Source organism: Boleophthalmus pectinirostris, unplaced genomic scaffold, assembly GCF_026225935.1.
Source record: "Boleophthalmus pectinirostris isolate CB_2022bp ecotype Guang Dong unplaced genomic scaffold, ASM2622593v1 HiC_scaffold_1, whole genome shotgun sequence".
In the NCBI taxonomy this organism is placed as follows: domain Eukaryota; kingdom Metazoa; phylum Chordata; class Actinopteri; order Gobiiformes; family Gobiidae; genus Boleophthalmus; species Boleophthalmus pectinirostris.
In genome coordinates this window covers 34,046,248-34,066,671 of record NW_026570970.1, presented here as the reverse complement: position 1 = coordinate 34,066,671, position 20,424 = coordinate 34,046,248, and the positions used below count along the sequence as shown (strand labels likewise).

The window sequence follows — 20,424 nt, the reverse complement described above, 5'->3', positions numbered from 1 at the left end:
GAAAGGTTAAAATCATGTTTTGCACAGAACTGATTGCAATTTAGTAAATTTCCACCATTAAGAGTGCAATAGATCAAATATTTCTTTGTAAAACTGACTACACCAGAAGTTGTAATCGCATCTTTCCAAACGTCTTCCTGGTTTGTGACGTAAGCATGAATTAAGCCTATTGTAGCCACAGCTGACAGAATCTGCACCATCAGTCCCTCCGACAACCATCAATCATTCACACACACCACTTACATACTAAGCAATGCGCGTTAGGTGTCTTGCCTTAGAACACACCAACAGAAATTGGCCCGAGCGGGAATCAATCCTCTGACCTCCAGGTTAGGGGACCACTGCTCTAACCACTGAGTGTTGATGTATGGTGTATGAAGTGCTGCTCAAAATGCTTGGAGATCCGACTATAGATATCAAAACTTACAGTGTTGGATGCACTCACCTTCGCTGGGGGACGGTGAGGACACGAAGGAGAGAGTGGGCGGAGGAGCAGGGGAGAGCAGAGGGGAGCGATCCGGGGCAGGTGCATCAGGCTGGGGGTCGGAGGAGGAGGAGGCCAGAGGTGGGTCAGAGTTTGCCCAGGTTTGAGGAGGGGAGCTGGGGTGAGGAGAGAGGGCAGCGGGGGCGGGGGCTGGAGGTCCTGGAGGGTGAGACTGGGTCATGGTGGAGGAAGAGGAGGAGGAGGAGGAAGAGGTGGAGGGGGAGGGAGAGGGGGAGGAGCTGGGTGCTGTGGACGGAGACGACGAGGGTGCGGCGCCCGGAGAAACTTAGGAGAAAAACAGAAGGAAGAGAAGGAAGAGAGAACAGACGGAGATAAAGGAGGGACAGTACAAATACCAATGGGGTCTAGTCTTTTTAACTACTATTCATATAATTATTAGTTTTATTTGACTGTATGACTTCAAAATTTGGTATTGTACTTATGTTTAGCCGTGTTTACATATATGGTGGATTTGGTGTTCAGTGGGGTGGTTAGTGGGGGGCTGGTTACCTGGGTATAGGTGGGTTCTAAATCTATTTGCCATTCAGGAAAATCAATAGCAGCGCCCTGGCACCTCTGTGGAAATGTCTAGATGACGTCAAGGCTTGGTTGGCTATGAATTTTTAAAATTTGAATGAGTCCAAAATGGAAATTGTTGTTTTTTAAACCAAGCATGTCTACTAATTTTCAGTTTGACATGGCCTCTTAAATGAAAATTAAGTTCAACATCGCACCCAATATGCGGGCGAAAAACACCAGATCCAAATCTAATAATGACCAACAAACTACCGGTACTATATCTAGAATCTAAGAGCCACTGTAGATTAAACCTGCACTTCCATGATCTATCCAACATCTTCCTCCACTCTACTGATTGTTTACTCATTGCCGCTGGCGCCACAAACCAAAGTATTTTTTGTGCATACTCCAAATTAGACATTTAGTCACGTTACATGATTTCACGTTTTTTTTCCTCCCTCCATTTAACATTGCACTGCAGCTCGGTTGAGTAAACAAAAACATAGGCAAATGAAATTTAAGACCTTTGTGAAAAAATAAGGTTTGGACAACATAACTTAAAACTTTTTAAGACCTTAATTTAAGAACATGAGACTTTTAAGACCCTGCAGCCACTCTGACTTCGTACATACTGTCTGACCTCACAGCCTTAGATTTTGTTCGCTCAACGGTAGACGGGTACTTTTTATCATTTAACCAATCGCTGCTATTTGATCATGACGTATGTAATGTGCCGCTAATGGGGCTAACTGGTATATTAAGCTTTCCCCAAATCCTGTAGGAAGAAGGACAATAACGTCTTGCCCCTTGATGAAATTCACCAAACATTTCTCTTTAAATTCTCGATCTTGGGAATCATTGATAACACAGAATATATGACTCTTCGCTGATTGGCTGGTGCCCGAACTTGCACTTCCGGGGTTTTTGCGAACTGTCTGTTGTATTCCGATTCCTGACCTAGTTGCTGGAGAGAAATGAAACTGAGTGGAGGCACTAGGTGGCCCCAGCCTGGCTAGATAAATGCAGTGCTTTAATCCAGTTTTTATCAACTGCGGCTTTTATCCAAACTCAAATTGTTTTTATCTTTTAGTGATTTGGAGCGGGTGATCCATGCTTTTATCTCTACACGTCTTGCCTACTGAAATGCATTGTACACTGGTTTGAGCCGAGCCAAGAAAACCTGTCACGCTTACAGTTAGTCCAAAATTCTGCAGCACGTTTTTTTAACACATTGTAAAGTACACATTACACCTATTTTCTCCTCATTGCACTGGCTCCTCAGTCATTTTAGAGCTGATTTTAAAATGTTGTTGTTTGTTTTTAAAGCATTTCATGGACTGGCCCCAACATACATCTCAGACCTCATTGTTCCCTGCACTCCTTCGCGCGCTCTGAGGTCTGAGGGCCAGCTCCAACTTGTTGTTCCAAAAATGAGACTCAAAAGCCAGGGTGACTCTGGGGTGGGGGGCCTTTTCTGTGGTTGGCCCCAAACTCTGGAACGCTCTCCTCTGTCACATAAAGACTGCTACTTCAGTCGATTTGCTGATTTTAGTATTTTTTTATGTTTTTTATTGACTTGCTTATTTATTTTATGATTTATTTTATATAATGTGTTAATTTATTTGGGCCTATTCTGTGCAGCATTTGGAGACTTTGTGTTGGTAAAATGTGCCATACAAATAAAGCTGGACTGGATTGGGTGTAACCTGGGCCTAGGTGGGTGTAACAGAATTTAAGTAATTTATCCTCCATGTACATCTCTCAGTTTAACATTGAGTGAGGTAAGTGTGTTGTTACCTGGGGATAGGTGGTGAAGAGAATTTAAGTAATTTATCTTCCACCTGCATCTCAGTTTAACATTGACACAAAAGCTATATTTACACCATGATCTTCCCTTGGCACACCATTGGCATACCACTCTCTAAATTGTGGCATATTGCTGACTAACTGGTGCCTACTGGTCTTCATAGTCTCACCACTTGCTTTATAAACCTCCTCTTCCGGAAGTATAGTAAAGAGGCTTGAACACTCAAAGATCATACTATGTTCTCTTTTGAAATCAGACTATGTTGACTTTTCAAGTGCCGCTGGGTCCATATTATTGATGGTAAATAAACTTCTCCTGCATAGGACATCCAGTTGGTCTCCAAGCCTTTTCTTCCACCCTTTCTTGGACAAGCTGAAAACTTTGACAACAGGTATAGGCGGGTATAGGTGGGTGTATGGTTGTAACCTGGGTATAGGTGGTGGGTGTGTTATTACCTGGGTATAGGCGAGTTTCAGCTGACGTCATTGTTATTAAAAGCCCGCGTTGCATGCTGGGAAATATTTTGGTAGGAGGCAAGAAACACGATAGCGGTCAAACACAGTGCGTAACCTTGCGTATTTATCCCTGATAATGGTAAATTCCTGCTGCATTATTGGATGCACAAATAGAAGCACAGAAGAAGGAAAATGTCTTTTTAGTATTCCAAGTGAAAAGAACTGCCAACGGCGAATTAAACGGCTTTCAAACATCTGCACAGCAAACGTAGAAGATCCTAACAAACCGTGGACTCCAACAAGTTCAACAACACATCGAGACTCTTGGAGGTTTTCATCTTTTCTGCTGTGAATGGCCCAGGAGTTTCCACCAAGTCATTGTGGATATCGCCAAAGTGAATATTTGTCCAGGTAGTTGGCGATTCTGACCAGAAATTTGGTTTGGTTCAGGCTTTGTAGGGGTTGAAAAGGGTGATTTTGCGTCTGTCGATGCTTATGACCAATTTCTGGTCAAATGGTCTTGGGTCCTCTGCCGTTAGAGTGGATAAATAACCGGGATCAATACCCTTTACGTGCTTTCTCGCTCCGTCCGTCATGTTGAATAAGTGTTTCTTGCCGCCGACCAAAATAATTCCCAGCATGCAACGCACGCTTTTGTCAACAATGAAACTCGCCTATAGGTGGGTACGTTTTTACGTGAGTATAGACGGTTGTGTTGTTGCTGCGTATAGGTGGGTGTGGTGTTTACCTGGGTATAGGTGGGCATACGTGGGTATACGTGTGTGTGTTGTTATCTGGGTATAGACGGGTGTGTTGCTACCTGGGTATAGGTGGGTGTGTTGTTAACTGGGTATAGGTGGGTATAGGTGGGTGTGTTTTTACCTGGGTAGGTGGCCGGGGGGGAGGGAGTGGGAACAGCGAGGGGCAGGCCCACACTCCCACAGCTGCTGTTCTCTCTGCTGCCTCCACTGCTGCCGCTGGAATCACAATCACAATCTGAGTGACTTTCATTCATTCCCAAACAAGGAGACGTTCTCTTAGTTTCAGACATGCAGACGACCAGAAGAAGCCAACATGTTATAATGCAAATAAAATGTGCACACAAAAGCAATGGGAAAAGAATGAGATTAGAGTGAAAGTTTACTGACACATGTTGAAGCTGCAAAGGTGAAAAAACAAGTTATGGTTCAGTTCATTCAGTGATGAAGACGTGATAATCTGGCTGTTAATTGGCTCACTTTGCAGGGTTTCAGACGACATCACAACATTCTAAAACCCGCCAACAAGATGACTTCTCGAGATTGAATTCACAGACTTTTCAAACAAACATGGTGTTACTAGCAAATGCACTTCAGACTTTAACAGAAATACAGATTTAGTTTGTGGAAAACATGCAGAAAGTACACGCTTAGTGCATTTGTGGACAGAAATGATGTCTGTGCTTTTCTCTCAGCTGGATGTAAAGATGTTTCGGCTTGTGATGTTTCGACAAGTCTGCTTGAAACATCAGTTTGAACGCTCCAATCGGTGGTTCTGATTGTTTATGCAAGAGCAGTTCCAGACTGATGCATACGGCTCAGTTCAGAGGGCTACATGTGTCAATATGGCAAAAGACAGGTTAAATATTCTATAGCTCAAGAATATTTAATGGGACGGTCCGGAATTTTTCGACATAGGGCCTCATTTCCTAGTGAGCCAGAGTGTTGGAGACATGTAGAGACACTTTCTTAAATATTCCATTCAGTCCTAGTGCATGTCAATGGCCATAGTTATCCTGCCACTAAAAATAGTCTTACCCACTCCAGCAAAACAATCATAACGCCAGACTGTTGATGTAAATGTCTGTGTCGATAAACAAATTTTAGAAGTAAAACCAACCTTGCATTTGAAGGATTTATGTCTGAGCAGCAGCGAGTTGTACTTCCTGATAGAAAGCTTGGCAGTGACGGACTGATATCACCAAGCACTGCTGCTGAGAAAATAGTCCCTCAACATGCAACAATTCATGCGATGCAAGGTTAGTTTATTTCAAACTTTATTCTATCAACACAGACATTTACATCAACAGTCTGGTGTAATAATAGATTTGCTTCTGGTGTTTTATGGAGTGGGTAAGACTGTTTTTAGTGGCAAGGACTGGATGAAATATTTTTAAAAGTGTCTCCAACACTCTGGCTCCCTAGGAAATGAGGTGCTATGTCCACAATTCTGGACTGTCCCTTTAATACAGATGAGGGCAGCTAAAGTGAATATTGTTAAAATGCTGATTTCTGTTGTAATCCAGTGAGTTCTTAGCCTGATTCATCAGCCGGTTTCACTTCGTAGAAACTCTCTGACCTTGCAGCATTAGAATGGCTGGTATATTAAGCTTTTCCCAAATCCCATAGAAAGAAGGGCAATAACGTCTTTCCCCTTGATAAAATTCACCAAACATTCTCTTTGTTCCGGCTTTAAATCCTCGATCTCAGGAATCGTTGCCAACACAGAATGTATGGCTCTTCGCTGATTGACTGGTGCTCGAACTTGCATTTCTGGAGTTTTTGTGAACTGTTTAGTGTATTCCAATTCCTGACCTAGTCGCTGGAGAGAAATGCAATCGAGAGGAGGCACTAGGTGGCGCCAGCCTGGCTAGTGAGTTCTTGGTCTAGTCACTAATAGAAATGATCCTATAGAATGGTGTGATGTCATCTGAAAACCACCAATACCGTTTTTTAATTATGCATTTATAATTAAATATAGAATAACATGAACTGAATCAAACACATCTTATAATAAAGCACATACCAAAAACCATCACTGCTGCAATTACAAAAGTAAGTCCACACAGCATAAAGGAAATATCTGGATTAGTAAAAAATAAGAATAAAATGAAAAAGCAAAATAAGAGTTGAAAGCGGCTCCGGCTCCGGCGATGGCGGCGGTGATGGAAGTCGATACCTGCTGGTTCTGGGGCGGTGCGTTACCGTGGCTGTTCTCACTGGGCTGGGGAGGTTAGCACACGCACTGGGACTGGACACATTAGGCACCACAGGGGGGCGCACCGGCTCCAGAGTCCTGTAGGGGGAGCTCTTCCTGTGCGCAGTGTGTCGTAGGGAACAGGAAGATTATAATGATGACGCCAATATGCAACAATAAACCCACAAGTATTTGACATCTATGTGATAATAACTGTAACACGTAACATATTTTGATCACCATGTTACCTTTTATTGTTTTGAAAATGCTATATTAGTTGAAAACACTATATTAAAGGTGCACTTTGTAACTTTTTGGAGTGGGGTCCATCGCTTAGACTTTATTGATCCACAAGGGAAATTATTTGGACACAGTAGCTCACACATCACAATATAATATAATAACAAAAAGCGAAAATATAAATGGTAATGATAAATTTTAAATAAGTAGCAAAAAATAGCAAGAGACAGTTGTCAAATAAGACATAATTATGTAAGTGAAAATGTACAAGTCAAAATAAAAGATAGATAAAAATCTCTCACTGTATCTGTATCTGTACCTGTCATCTGCTTGTTTCTATGGAGATGCCACTGCTCTGCCTGGAATGTTCCACAGTGTGACATTACACACCTCTACCGTTATACATTTATTCAATTACAGATGGTTTTATAGCTCAAAAATACCTTAAAAAAAAAGAAAAAAAAGGTATTCTGACTGTGAGTGTGGTCGCCTCTCCACAGATCTGACCTGTAACTTAGTCTCATTTGGTCTCCATAAAGATAGCAAGGTTTAATGCCATACTGTGAAATATTTCCAACCAAGCGACCTCCACCAGAAAAGTTACACAATACACCTGTAACATGTTTTATTAGTTTCACTTTAATTTTTGATGCTTTGAGTCTTTGCTCCCTCAATTAAGTCACTCCCCCTTCAGAGCACTATCACAAGACAATCAGCGCATCCCGCTAATGAAACTACTGCACATTGCATCAGGTTTGTCAAGTTGCTGTGTACTTTTGTATCATGTTTTTATATATTTATGGATAAATGTCTTGTGGGAGCATGGGTGACGTAGGCTTGTGGGCGGAGCTTTGCACAGAATCTTACAGCTAACTGTAAGGAGGGTTTGAGTAGGACCCAGGAGAGCTCGCTAGATTACTCAAACATGCGTGGATGAAATCTAAAACCTCTTCAGGCATGTTTTTTTTTGTTAGAAAATGTAAAAAAAATAATCTAATCTATTAAGCATAATACCCCGCTCTGTTCCCTGCATTTTTGATCAAGACCAAGAATTTCTTTAGTCAACTAGACCAGTGTTTCCAAAAGACTGGATCGTGACCCTCAGGTGGGTCAGAAGAGATTTTTTTGGGTCACAGTCGGTTGTTACAATTTGCATGTAGGTCTGCAATATAGATTTATAACACATTAGAGCGCTAGTGAGTCAGCAAATCCTATATTTTGTAATCATTTTATTGACTATTTTGTTTCAGTATTGCTGGTTCAATTGAATGTTGAAAAGAAAAAGAAATGGGCTACATTTAATGTCCAAATAGGCGACTGATGGATCCTTTTATTGCTGGTTCAATGACTAATTGTTCAGAGACACAATCACTGTCAACAATAAAATATCCTCATTAATGTTCAGTAAAGGTCAAATCCACCTTTATTTTGTGATTTACGAATAATGTGTATATTGACTTGGGCCGCGAAGGTTTGTGACTTTTAAAATATAGGTCCTCAGAAAAAAAAGTTTGGGAAACACTGGACTAATCTACAGCTCTATATTGTCTATAATAACATTTTTCCACACAAACTAAACACTCCATCTGTGGATCAGCCTCTAAGTGAGTTGCAAGCCGATTTAACCAATCACAGAGAAACGTGAACCCTTAGAAGAAGCGGTTATCTCCTAAAGACACTATGGAAATCCTGATTATTTTGCATTATCGTCCTCCCACTGGTGTACATTCTTTCTGATTAAGAGAGAGGAGAGAGGAGCAGCCGGCGTCTCAGCATGTGCCCAGTCCGAACCAAAACAACAGATGGACGTGGACATTACACCTGACCAAGAAACAGCAGGGTGCCTATGGAAAAGGTGTGGTCATCCTGTCTCCTCCTCTCTGTAAGGAGGTTGTGGGTTAGATTCCTGATCTTTACACAATCAAAAAGTGAAAAAACTTGATCATAATTATTTTCTGATCACTGTTATAATGTTGTTTCCTCATCAAAAACAAACCTGGAATTGTGTTTTGTTTCATTCACACGTTCAACACACAAACATTGCATATATAGGCTGAGTTCTTCTCTCAAACAGAAAACACTCTGTTCCACCTTGTGATGTCATGTGGTAATGAAGAGTGTTTTTAAACTACTGTATTTTCTGGGCTATTTTCTATATTCTTAAGCCTCCAACCTCATCAAAAAATGACCGCGCGTCACAATCCAAAGCGCCCTATACACGAATCCACTCGGGTGTCCCAGCACGACTTCAGCAGCGCACGCAATCACGCACGGAGCAGACAGCGACCGCGCAGCGAAAAACACCCACATCACTCCACATGGACGAGGAACGGAACGGAGGAACAAACCGAAAAAGTGAGTGCAATGTGCCACTTCTAGACACGACTGAACAACTGAGTCACTGCGAACACGCCGACAATCCAGCGGTCCCAGACAGCACCCTCCCTACACGCCACAACTGAACAAAGCCCAGAGTCACCGTGAACGCACCAAAGTCCGACAGACCCATCTAACTGTTGTGTTTCTTTTAAAGTCCGGTGCGGTTTATTTGTGAAAAAAGTTTGAAAATAGACCATTTAATGACAGTGCGCCTTATAATCCAGAGCGCCTAATAGCCCGGAAAATACGGTACATACATCTTAACTAGAATCATTTGGGTAATTTCAGCTCTGCAACTGTCAATCTCTACTGACATAAAAGGTAAAAGGAACTGACAAAATGGAACAGAGCTTTGGAGATGTGGACAGACAAATAATAAAAGGTTACTCAACATGTGTGAATGAAACAAAACACAACTACAGGCATGTTTTTTAAAGCTCACAAGAGTTAATTTTGTGTAATATGTGACTCTTAATATCAATTAGTGGGCTTTGCTGTACATTTTAAAATACATTTTCGTTGGCGGTCAGTGGACACAGCAATAAGACCAATATCAGATATCAGTATCAGCTGAAAAATGAAAATCAGTGCATTCTAAGCACATACGGACATTAAAAAACAAATGATAAACTACAGTATAACTATTCAAACCAAAGTGAAAGCACTGACCCGAGGAGGATGCCTTTGCCGGCTCTGGGGGGACTGGGAGGTTTCTGATTGGCTGCACTGGACCGAGACCCGCCCTTCTGATCTCCATTCACCTGTAAACGCATATGCATGGATAAGATTCTACTGAAGTCCTGGTTTAGAGTGAGTTTGTGTGTGGTGAGATCTTACCTTGAACCTGAGCAGCCACTGTACACCATGACGAGAGCAGAGGAGAGAGAGAGTGAAACAGAGAAGGTACAGATCAAATTAAAGAAATAAAACTGTGAGTTGTAGTTTTAGGTCATAGAGAAAATCATCTACATGCTTGACATAGGCTTTGGAACATGCTTTCTCTTTTACATGTAAGCTGCCATGTTTGTTTGGAAACAGACTTGATTTGTACTTCTCTCAATCATGCCTATACAAATCTGGGGAGAGAAACCCAGTCCCAGACAACACATTCACTGTAAGTAAAATGAAATGGGTATTAACTTAGTATTTGTTAATAAAACTGGAAAAAAAATACTAATAAAATAATCTGACTAACTCTTGTTTTTCACTTGAAATATTAAGAGCGAGGGGTTGTATACTGGTAGAATATAAAGTAGTGTTGTTTTGAGTCCTTTTACATTGTTAGACTAGTCGAGTAGTGAGTGCTGTTGTCCTGTCCAAGGTCCAGTGCATCATGGGAATCCAAACTTTCATTTTTATTCACTTGTAATCAGTTTGACATAATATTGTTTGTGGGCCCAGCAGTCTCAGCGTGACTTTGCACGTTGTTCTGATCAGATTCTGTGCAGCATTTAACACTGGAGTATAAACCAGCTTTAAAAGTTCACATTTTTTGATCTACTAGTGTGTTATAATGCAGGGTTCTCCAACCTGTAGCTCAGGAGCTAACAGTAGCTCTCCACCTCCTTCCAAGTAACTTGCCAAGGAATTTCTGAATAATATGTATTAAAATCTGATTATTTACCACTGTAAATGTATCATTTTGATTCCTAACTTGTGCACTAATAAATGGATAAAGGCAGTGTTTCCCCCAGCACTTTACAGTTAAGACGGCCACCTTGACAACAACTGCCCTCTGCCTTAACCAATTTTCTGCGGGAAACACTAGGCTTGCCATGGCTCTTCTACTTTCTCAGTTTCTTGGAACCGCTGACATTAGTAGCTCTCTGGCAGTTTTGTTTTGTAAAGGTAGCTCACCAGAGGAAAAATGTTGGAGACCCCAGCTATAATGTTAGTCCTTCATCACAAACATACCTGAAGTTGTGTTTGCTCTTCTGTATTTTTAAACTCCACACTTTCACTAGAATCATATGTATAAATTCAGCCCTAGAATTGCCCTTTTCTACTAAATGAAAGGTAAAAGGAGGTGTTAACTTAAAAACTACCACTACATGACATCACAAGGTGGAACATTTTGAGCTTTGGAAGTGTAGATAGAATAACAATAAAGGGTGAATGAAACAAAACAGAACTCCTGTGTCTGATGTCAACCAGGCCTCTGTAGTCTATGTTAATGATCATATTGTGGTATATTATTGTTATTGTGAATTTTAAGTTTTGCATCCGGACACTTCCTATTACACCCTTAGCCCCTCCCCCTCACCTTGACCCCATGTCCGATGTCGTCCAGGCCGCTGTAGTCGATGGGCTTCCTCACGTACCTCACCGGACGCTCTGGGTTCGACGGAGCGATGATTTTGTGAGATCGGCACGTGTTTTTATTCGTGGTCAGAATCCCGATCTCTCTCCGAGCCACCTTCTCCTTATGGATGTCCACTGTCTGAAACACAGGGCGGAAATGTGACTACCAGCTGAGGGCGCAAGGCAGCTGAAAGAAGATTAAGAACTATCTATTATTAGGACATGCTTTATAGTGAAGACAATTGTGTAAATAATGAGAAATTATCCAGTGCAGTTGTGTGGATTTTGAGTCATACTCCTAAATTTAGTGTTTCGATCCTACAGTGTTTATAATATAGGACACAGCATTATAATAAGATAAATAGCCAAGTATTGGACCACTGCGGTGTACTTTTCTAGTGGCATTTCCATCACCTGCTTGTTTCCATGGCGATGCTGTTTCCACATAAATATCCCACAATATGACATTTAAAATCTATCTTGCATAAATTCAAATACAGCTGTTTTAAAGCATGCATTCTTACTCTATGTGAGCTCGCCTCTCCACAGATCTGACCTGTAATGCGGCTTGAGGGTCATGTCTGGAATTAGTTCAATATTATACCATGGAAAAGCAAAGCAATAACATTGGAGAAAAGCAGGTAGTTGCGGCTCAAACAGAAAAGTGACAGTGTAGCTTTAACCACAACCATGATATTCTCTTGTTGTGATGAAGTGCAGAGGTTTTCAACAGGGGGGTGCTGCAGGGGGGTCACGAAATCTTTGGTTGATTAGACATTTCTTTTTTAAATTTATTCATTTTTGAAGGATGAGGATGAACTGGTTCTCAATGGGTTCTGTCTGTTCGCTCCTTCATCACGTCTGTCTGTCTCTCTTCATTCCCTCGTCTCTCGCTCCCTGTCAACCTGCAAACACGTCGACCTGGATTTTATCGTTTCTTGTTAGGTACATGTGAAGAGTTCTGTTACTGCTTCACTTTTATGCACAGCAGAACTTAAGCTCCACACTACTACTACTACTACTACTAAACATTAGGAAGGGGTCAGGCAACTTCATTTCCCGGGCGTATTAACCAGGCTCTGCACTCCACAGCCTCCTTTCTGTCCACGGAGTGACCGGGAGAGGAGGGGGAGTCATATTTTCTCTTGCTCCTCAGATCAGAATGACTGGAAAAGTTATGTGTCCCATATCAAACTCTTGTCGGTGTGCGCTCTGGCTCCTCTCGCGTTTATTCAGATCAATCAAAGAGTCACACTTTGAGCCCATTTCCCGTGATGTCGCTGCTCCATTGCTCTGGTCTTCAGAGTCACAGCGAGTGCACAAAACGCAGCTTAAACTTCAGACCTGAGTTTAGCTTTGACCAGACTCAGGTTTATTTCTGTCATGGAACAGGCTGAGGCTTAAACTGGAGATGGAGCTAGTTTCAGCTCAGGATTTCAGGATAAACTTGGATCTGTTAAGTGAATTTGATGGAACACCCCCCTAGTGCTGAATGTACAATAACAGAATAGCTGTTTATACATAACAATAGGCCCAATTTAATATAAAACACAACTATATGCCGTATATATAGTAGGGGGTCCCTGCTCCAGCTCTTCATTAGGCCTGAAAAACACTGAAGACCCCTGATGTAGTGGGTTTGTCAAAAGTATCAAACATCAGATACTAATCAATACTAAAACTAGTATGAAAACTACGATAGTCATCTGGGCAGGTATCGATACTAAAAAAAAAGTGACAGGACATAAGACAGACATGAACATTTCTTGAATAGCTCCAGAATGATGTTGAGCTGTATCAAAACAAGTACAAGAGCACATAGACTAGTATACACACATGGACTCCTATGGAATCTACCTGGACCAATGACAGATGAAAAAAAAACACATGGGAATAGAAAAGAAAGTACTATTTAATGTAGAAAATCACATTCTACTGTCTAAAGAAAAGTAGTTTTATTGCCATCATGAATATGGATCAGAAGTGTTGAGTTTGAAATTTTAATATTGTCATAACACTGTGCTAAACTACTACATCTTATTTCTCCTGAGTGTTTGCTCCTGACAGCCTCCATCTCTGTGAATCCACATTGGAGCATGTGATTTGCGAGCGGTGGTCTGTGTGAATGTCGCCCACAGAACAGCTGCGAGGACAAGTGTGATTATGCAGCGTAATCTCATCATGTCTGATCAACATCTCACAAAGCTCGAGAAGAAAACCATTAAATCTACTGTGGAGGCTCACACTGTACTCATACAATAGACTGGAGACTATTATCTGAAGATTATTATGAAAGGCCTACATATTACGGATGGGCATTTGATGAAATTTCATTTATCGATTAATCATTAATGTTTTTATATTAAAATGATCATCATTATTATTACTGTCTGCACTACTAATCTGCATAAATAAACTCAACTTTACCACATATAAACCGTAACCACTCTAGAGCCACATCAGCCATTGGACATTAGAATGTGTTTAATGCAGCTTGGCGCAACTCTCACAGAAACCAAACGAAAAACCACATGGCTCATTTGCATAAACTAAGCGAAGAAAAAAACTGTGTGTTTGCGCTGATGCGGTTCAACTTCTTCTAAAGGACACAACTCAGTGGAATACAGGTTAGTGTGACCATATTTGCGTTTGTCAAAACCAGGACACCGTACGGGGGGTGGGAGGTGGGGCCTCGTCATCGACATTGAGCTACTCTCACCTGGCAAAACTTTTTAATGTTTTTCGGTGTCCTGGTGAACTTGAACTTTGAGGTCCCCAGGACACCGAAAAAGCAGCACATATGTTTCGGTTTCCAGCTTTGTACATTGTGCACATGGCCTCACACTTGTTTCGACCGAGACGAAAAGCGGGGAATTTCTGGTACAAGTTGTCGTTAAATGTGCATTTGCGCTTCGGCATGTTGCAGGCTGATCGACTGTCTGTGTCTGCTCGCTCCTTCTGATGCACATAGAGCAACGAGAGCCGCTCAAGTTAATGGCCCAATGAAAGGTAATGAAAACCTGAACATTTACATCACTTTAAAACAAAAACAAAAACCTGGACAGCCAGGACAAGACGTGGAAAACGGACATGTCTGGGGAAAAACGGACGTTTGGTCACCTTACGCTACGCACAGCAACCTGCATGCGGTTTGTCAATTAAAAATGAACGTAATTGATGAAATTCTTAATGATCAATTATCGATTAATCAATTAATCATGCCCATCCCTACTACATATACAGACCTATATATATGCTTTATGGTTGTTATCTCTGTTACCTGTGAAATGTGGTTGTTATCTGTGTGTTACCTGTGAGATGTGGTTGTTATCTGTGTGTTACCTGTGAGATGTGGTTGTTATCTGTGTGTTACCTGTGAGATGTGATGTGGTTGTTATCTGTGTGTTACCTGTGAGATGTGGTTGTTATCTGTGTGTTACCTGTGAGATGTGGTTGTTATCTGTGTGTTACCTGTGAGATGTGGTTGTTATCTCGGTGTTACCTGTGAGATGTGGTTGTTATCTTGGTGTTACCTGTGAGATGAGATGTGGTTGTTATCTGTGTGTTACCTGTGAGATGTGGTTGTTATCTGTGTGTTACCTGTGAGATGTGGTGAGATGTGGTTGTTATCTGTGTGTTACCTGTGAGATGTGGTTGTTATCTGTGTGTTACCTGTGAGATGTGGTTGTTATCTGTGTGTTACCTGTGAGATGTGGTTGTTATCTGTGTGTTACCTGTGAGATGTGGTTGTTATCTGTGTGTTACCTGTGAGATGTGGTTGTTATCTTGGTGTTACCTGTGAGATGTGGTTGTTATCTCTGTGTTACCTGTGAGATGTGGTTGTTATCTGTGTGTTACCTGTGAGATGTGGTTGTTATCTCTGTGTTACCTGTGAGATGTGGTTGTTATCTGTGTGTTACCTGTGAGATGTGGTTGACGGAGCTCTCCATGCGGCGCAGTTGTGAGGCCTGGATGTCGAGCATCTGCAGGACGTTATTGGCCAGAGTGTTGATGAGGTACGCCACACTGGCCAGAGACTGGGTGGTGTAGCATTTCGTCTCCTCCAGGGCGCGCTCTTTATCTGCAGACTACACACACAGGAGATGCAAACAGTATTTTTGTGATACTGTAATTCATATTTTCACATATTTGTAATTCATATATTCAGTATTGGACATCCTGTCATGATTATTACTATCAATTTATCATCCAGTATGTAAAAGCTGGAACAATATATTTTTGGGGGTCAATTTTTATCGTGTATATAACAAAAGTAAGATTTTTTTTATGTAATAGATAAGAATTCTAGGCACAGTGGGCGTCCGGGTTTGGGGACTACAGGATTTCATTTTTGCTGTTGCTTTAAGATGTCGTTCTGATGGCTCCATCCAACCAGCACCTGCAACATGCACTGGGGCAGTTTGAGCCGAGTGTCGTGTTTGACCTTCTGGGTACCAGGAGCTACTATTCTGTGTGACAGGAAGAATACCTGAAAAATGCTTTTAGTTCTAGAATACTGAATACATGAATTTAAATGTATTTTGTAAAATATTCTGATACATGGTCCAATTTAATGTATTCTAAATACTTTGAACACTTTCATGCAGAGTTGAGTTAAATACACAGTAAATTATAGTGTAAAAACACAACATGGGATCAAAAACAACTTTATGTTTCACCAATTGTAACACATTTATTTATCACTGATCAGAGAAGGAAAAATCACACCACAAGAGCATTGGTTATAGTTTTGTCACAGTTTTGAGCAGTTTGAAGCTTTAATTGTGTGATCAGTATTGCCGGGTATTCCTCTGAAACTGAAAATGCATTTCGAAGAAAAGTAACTCTACCGGAATACAGTTATTCCAAAGCACTATTCAGAATACATATTCTCTGTACATGTACACAGAGAATACATATTCTGAATAGTAATTTGGACAACTAATTTGGTCAATCTATGTTCCTCCCCTCCCCCATGGCCATGAGCTTTGGGTAATGACCGAAAGGACAAGATCGCAGATACAAGCGGCAAAAATGAGTCGAGAGGAGCCAGCTGAGGGGGCTTGGGCATCTGTTCCGGATGCCACCTCCCTTGGTTTGTGTTCTGGGCATGTTCTGCTGGAAGGAGGCCCCGGGGAAGACCCAGGACACACTGGAGGGACTATGTCTGTCGGCTGACCTAAAAACGACTTGGGGTCCCTCTGGAGAAACTGGAGGAAGTGTCCGGGGTGAAAGGAAGTCTGGGAGTCCCTGCTTAGACTGCTGCCCCAACGACCTGGCCCCGGATAAGCGGAAGAAAATGGATGGATAGATGGATTTTCTCTGTACATGTATTCACTTACTTCCCAACACTATTAACCTGGTCTATTAAATGACTATATATGGTCTCATCTAGGACAGGTAAATGGGACTACACACTTGCACAGTTGCACAAGTACTAACCCAAAGACGGACATTACAGGAGGACTTCTGGAAAGCAGAGAAATCCTCAGACCACATTAAAGGGCCCATATTTTCTGATCAGTGTTATACTGTTGTTTCCTCATCACAAATATCCCTGGAGTGGTGTTTTGATTCATTCACATGTCACATATCTACCCTGCATATTTAGGCTGAGTTCTTCCTTCAAACCTAAAACACTCTGTTCCACCTTGTGAAATGGTAATACAGGAAGTGCTCCACTGTGTTTTTGAACTCCATACACCTTCACTAGAATCATTTGGATAATCTCAGGCCTAGAATTGCTCATTTCTAGTGAACAAAAGGTAAAAGGTAGCTGTTAACTTGAAAATCTACACTTCATGACATCATAAGGTGGAACAGAGCATTGTGAGCTTTGGAGATGTAGACAGACTAATAATAAAGGGTTAATCAAACATGTGAATGAAACAAATATAACTCTAGGTATGTTTTTGAATAAATAACAGCATTCTCAATTTTGCATAATAAAGACCCTTTAAATTGTTATTACCAAATTAAATGTACAACCTCCACATTTAAGTGTACACACATTTTCAGTTTTGTTGACTAAAACTGCAGAAATGATTCTCTAACATGTAGGGCTGGGTATCATTAAGAAGTTGCTGATATGATACATATCTCGATACATAGGCCATGATGCGATATATATATCACGTTACAGTGCACTTTCGATTCAATACGATATATTTCATATCGATACAATATGGTTCAATTTAAAAAAATGGCTAAATCATGGCTGTGATACTAAAAGTCTTTGTTAAACCACTTCTTGTGCAAAGTGAATATGAAACACAAACATTTTAATCATCAAAACAGTGAAAATGTCAAATAAATGAGTTTCCTTCCTCTAAACAAGCAACAAAACTGTAACGCTGTAAGAAAATTATTTAGTAGAATATACACTACTCTTACCAATACCGTATTTTCTGCACTATAAGGCGCTCTGGATTATAAGGCGCACTGTCATTGAATGGTCTATTTTCGAAATTTTTTCACAAATAAACCGCACCGGACTTTAAAGGAAACACAGCAGTTGGATGGGTCAGTGGGACTTTGTTTGGCGCGTTCACGGTGACTCTGGGCTTTGTTCAGTTGTGGTGTGTAGGGAGGGTGCTGTCTGGGACCGCTGGATTGTTGGTGTGTTCACAGTGACTCAGTTGTTCAGTTGTGTCTAGAAGTGGCACACTGGATTCGCTTTTTCAGTTCGTTCCTCTGTTCCGTTCCTCGTCGGCGTGGAGTGATGAGTGTGTCTGTGGGTGTTTTTCGCTGTGTGACCACTGTCTGCTCCGTGTGTGTTTGCGTGCGGGTTTGTAGTTTACTGAAGTCGTGCTGGGACACCCGAGTGGATTTGTGTATAGGGCGCTCTGGATTGTGGGGCGCTCAGTCATTTTTGATGGGGTTGGAGGCTAGGGATGGGCATGATTAATCGATTAACGATAATTGATCATTAAGAATTTCATCGATTACATTAATCTTAATCGACAAATCGAATGTAGGTTGCTGTGCGTAGCGTGACCAAACAGGTCTGTACATGTGTCTCTGCACTCAGAAGGAGCGAGCAAACACAGACAGTCGGTCAGTCTGCAGCGTACCGAAGTGCAAATGTGTATTTAACGATGACTTATACAAGAAATTCCACGCTTTCCGTTGTGTTCGGGACAAGTGGGAGGCCATGTGCACAGTGTATAAAGCAGGAACATATGTTTCGGTGTCCAGTGGGAAAAAGCTTTACCAGGTGAGAGTCGCGCAATGTCGATGACGAGTCCCCACCTCCCTCCCCCCGTACAGTGTCCTGGTTTTGACAAACACAAATCTGGTCACACTAACCTGTATTCCACTGAATCATGTCTTTTAATCTGACAGAAAGTGACCGCATCAGCGACACAAGAGCTGTAGTTTTATCTTCGCTGAGTTTATGCAAATTAGCGAAGCGGTTTTAAGTTTCGTTTCTGTGAGAGTTCCGCAAAACTGAATTAAACAGAATATAATCTAAAACGGATTGATGTGACTCTAGAGTCGTTATGGTTTATATGTCGTAAAGTTGAATTTATTTATGCAGATTAGTAGTGCAGATAGTAATAATAATGATGATCATTTTAATATAAAAACGTTAATGATTAATCGATAATCGATCGTTAATTCTTCCGACGATCGATTAAGAAAATTTCATCGAATGCCCATCCATATTGGAGGCTTAAGAGCGCGCCCTATAGTCCGGAAAATACGGTATATCGATACAGTAGTCCACAATATCGATACTGTATCGTCACATTAAACGATACGATATATTGATATTTTTGCACACCCCTAGTAACATACATCAAATAATGTTGGGAAACCAGTATAATTTTTGGCATAATATTATCTCTCTTCTCCCTCTCTCACTTCAGTCTGACAAATCCATTCTGATGTTCCACAGTGTTTCTTCCGCGCTCTCTCTCCTCTCTCCCTCTACACCCTCCTCCTCTCCTCCTCTCCTCCTCTCTCTCTCCGTTCATTCAGACAGATCTAGGATGACGCTCTCACACATGTGCCTGGAGTAAAACCACGTGGTGCGCTCGGTTTGTCCACATGTGCTGCTGACGGAGCACGGAGACGGGAGGGGCACAATCTAGGTCACATCATTCAGACCTTTCACACTACACTGAATCACCACGGCAACCATCGCATGATAATACTATGCACATTTATTTGCATGTGACATTTCAGTGCACTGGTCAAACTGTAATCATGTTTTTTTCATATTTGTATTTGTGGCTTTGGGGCCACATGGTATTACTCACAACTGGAGATTAACAAACTGCAATATTATGAAGAATAAACAAGGACAAAATGAAGATCAAATCCAGACTAAACCAGGACTAAACCAAGATCAAATTCAGACTAAACCAGGACTAAATCAAGATCAAATTCAGACTAAACCAGGATTTAACCAGGATTTCTAAACTAGGGATGAACAAGGGACCGGTATTAGATATTGGCGCCAATACTGGTGGACTGAGGGAAGACGATTTAGTGGCCAATGCTGTTCTGTTCTGTTTTTTTTTTACTTTATGCTGTTTGTCTTTAAATAAAACTAATTATATTTTCAGTCTATGTCGTAGTATTGTTTAATATCGGGTACCGTCTTCACTTTTTATTCCGCGTTCAGATGAGCGTTTTCAGGAAGAAATCTGCGTGCATACAGTGACACAAAAGTGTGTGGAATGGCTAGGCTAAGTGGTGATGTATGTGACATAAACGCATACACGACGTGAGCAGATCTGAGTTTTGTGTCTTGGGCGGTGTAGATGGAAACACTACAGCGGAATCTATTCAACCTTTCCACTCTGAAGGGTGGTTTCAGATTTTTTTGTTTTTAAGCCCTAAAAACGCTGTCACGTCTAAACAAAAGGCACGTCTGATAAAATATTTTATCATTTTTACCCGCAAACATTCTTGTGTAAACAGGCCCTCAGATTTTTGAGTTTTTAAGCCCCCAAAACGTTGTCACTGTCTAAATGAAAGGCACTTCCGATAAAATATTTTGTCATTTTTACCCGCAAGTAGTGCTGTCGCGGTTAGGGAATTTTTCCTGCAGTGGGCGTATAGAGGCTCAACAGCGCGATATGCGGTGATATCGCACCTCCTCCCCCACCCCACATTCCCCGGAATTATAATATTTCCAGCAACTTTGAAAACTCTCTCCGATGATGTGCTTGTTGTGCAGATGCACATGTACCTTGGTTGTCGTGTGGATATAGTGTGTGTAACGGGAGAGGTAACATTTGGTTTTGGAACAAGAGCTGCATCTCTCCAGCTCT

At 41.4% G+C, this 20,424-nt stretch overlaps 1 pseudogene; it reads right to left on the bottom strand.

The window, feature by feature from the left end:
* LOC110162931 (abl interactor 2-like) overlaps window positions 1-20,424 on the bottom strand; it is a 33,764-nt pseudogene that overhangs the window by 7,467 nt on the left and 5,873 nt on the right.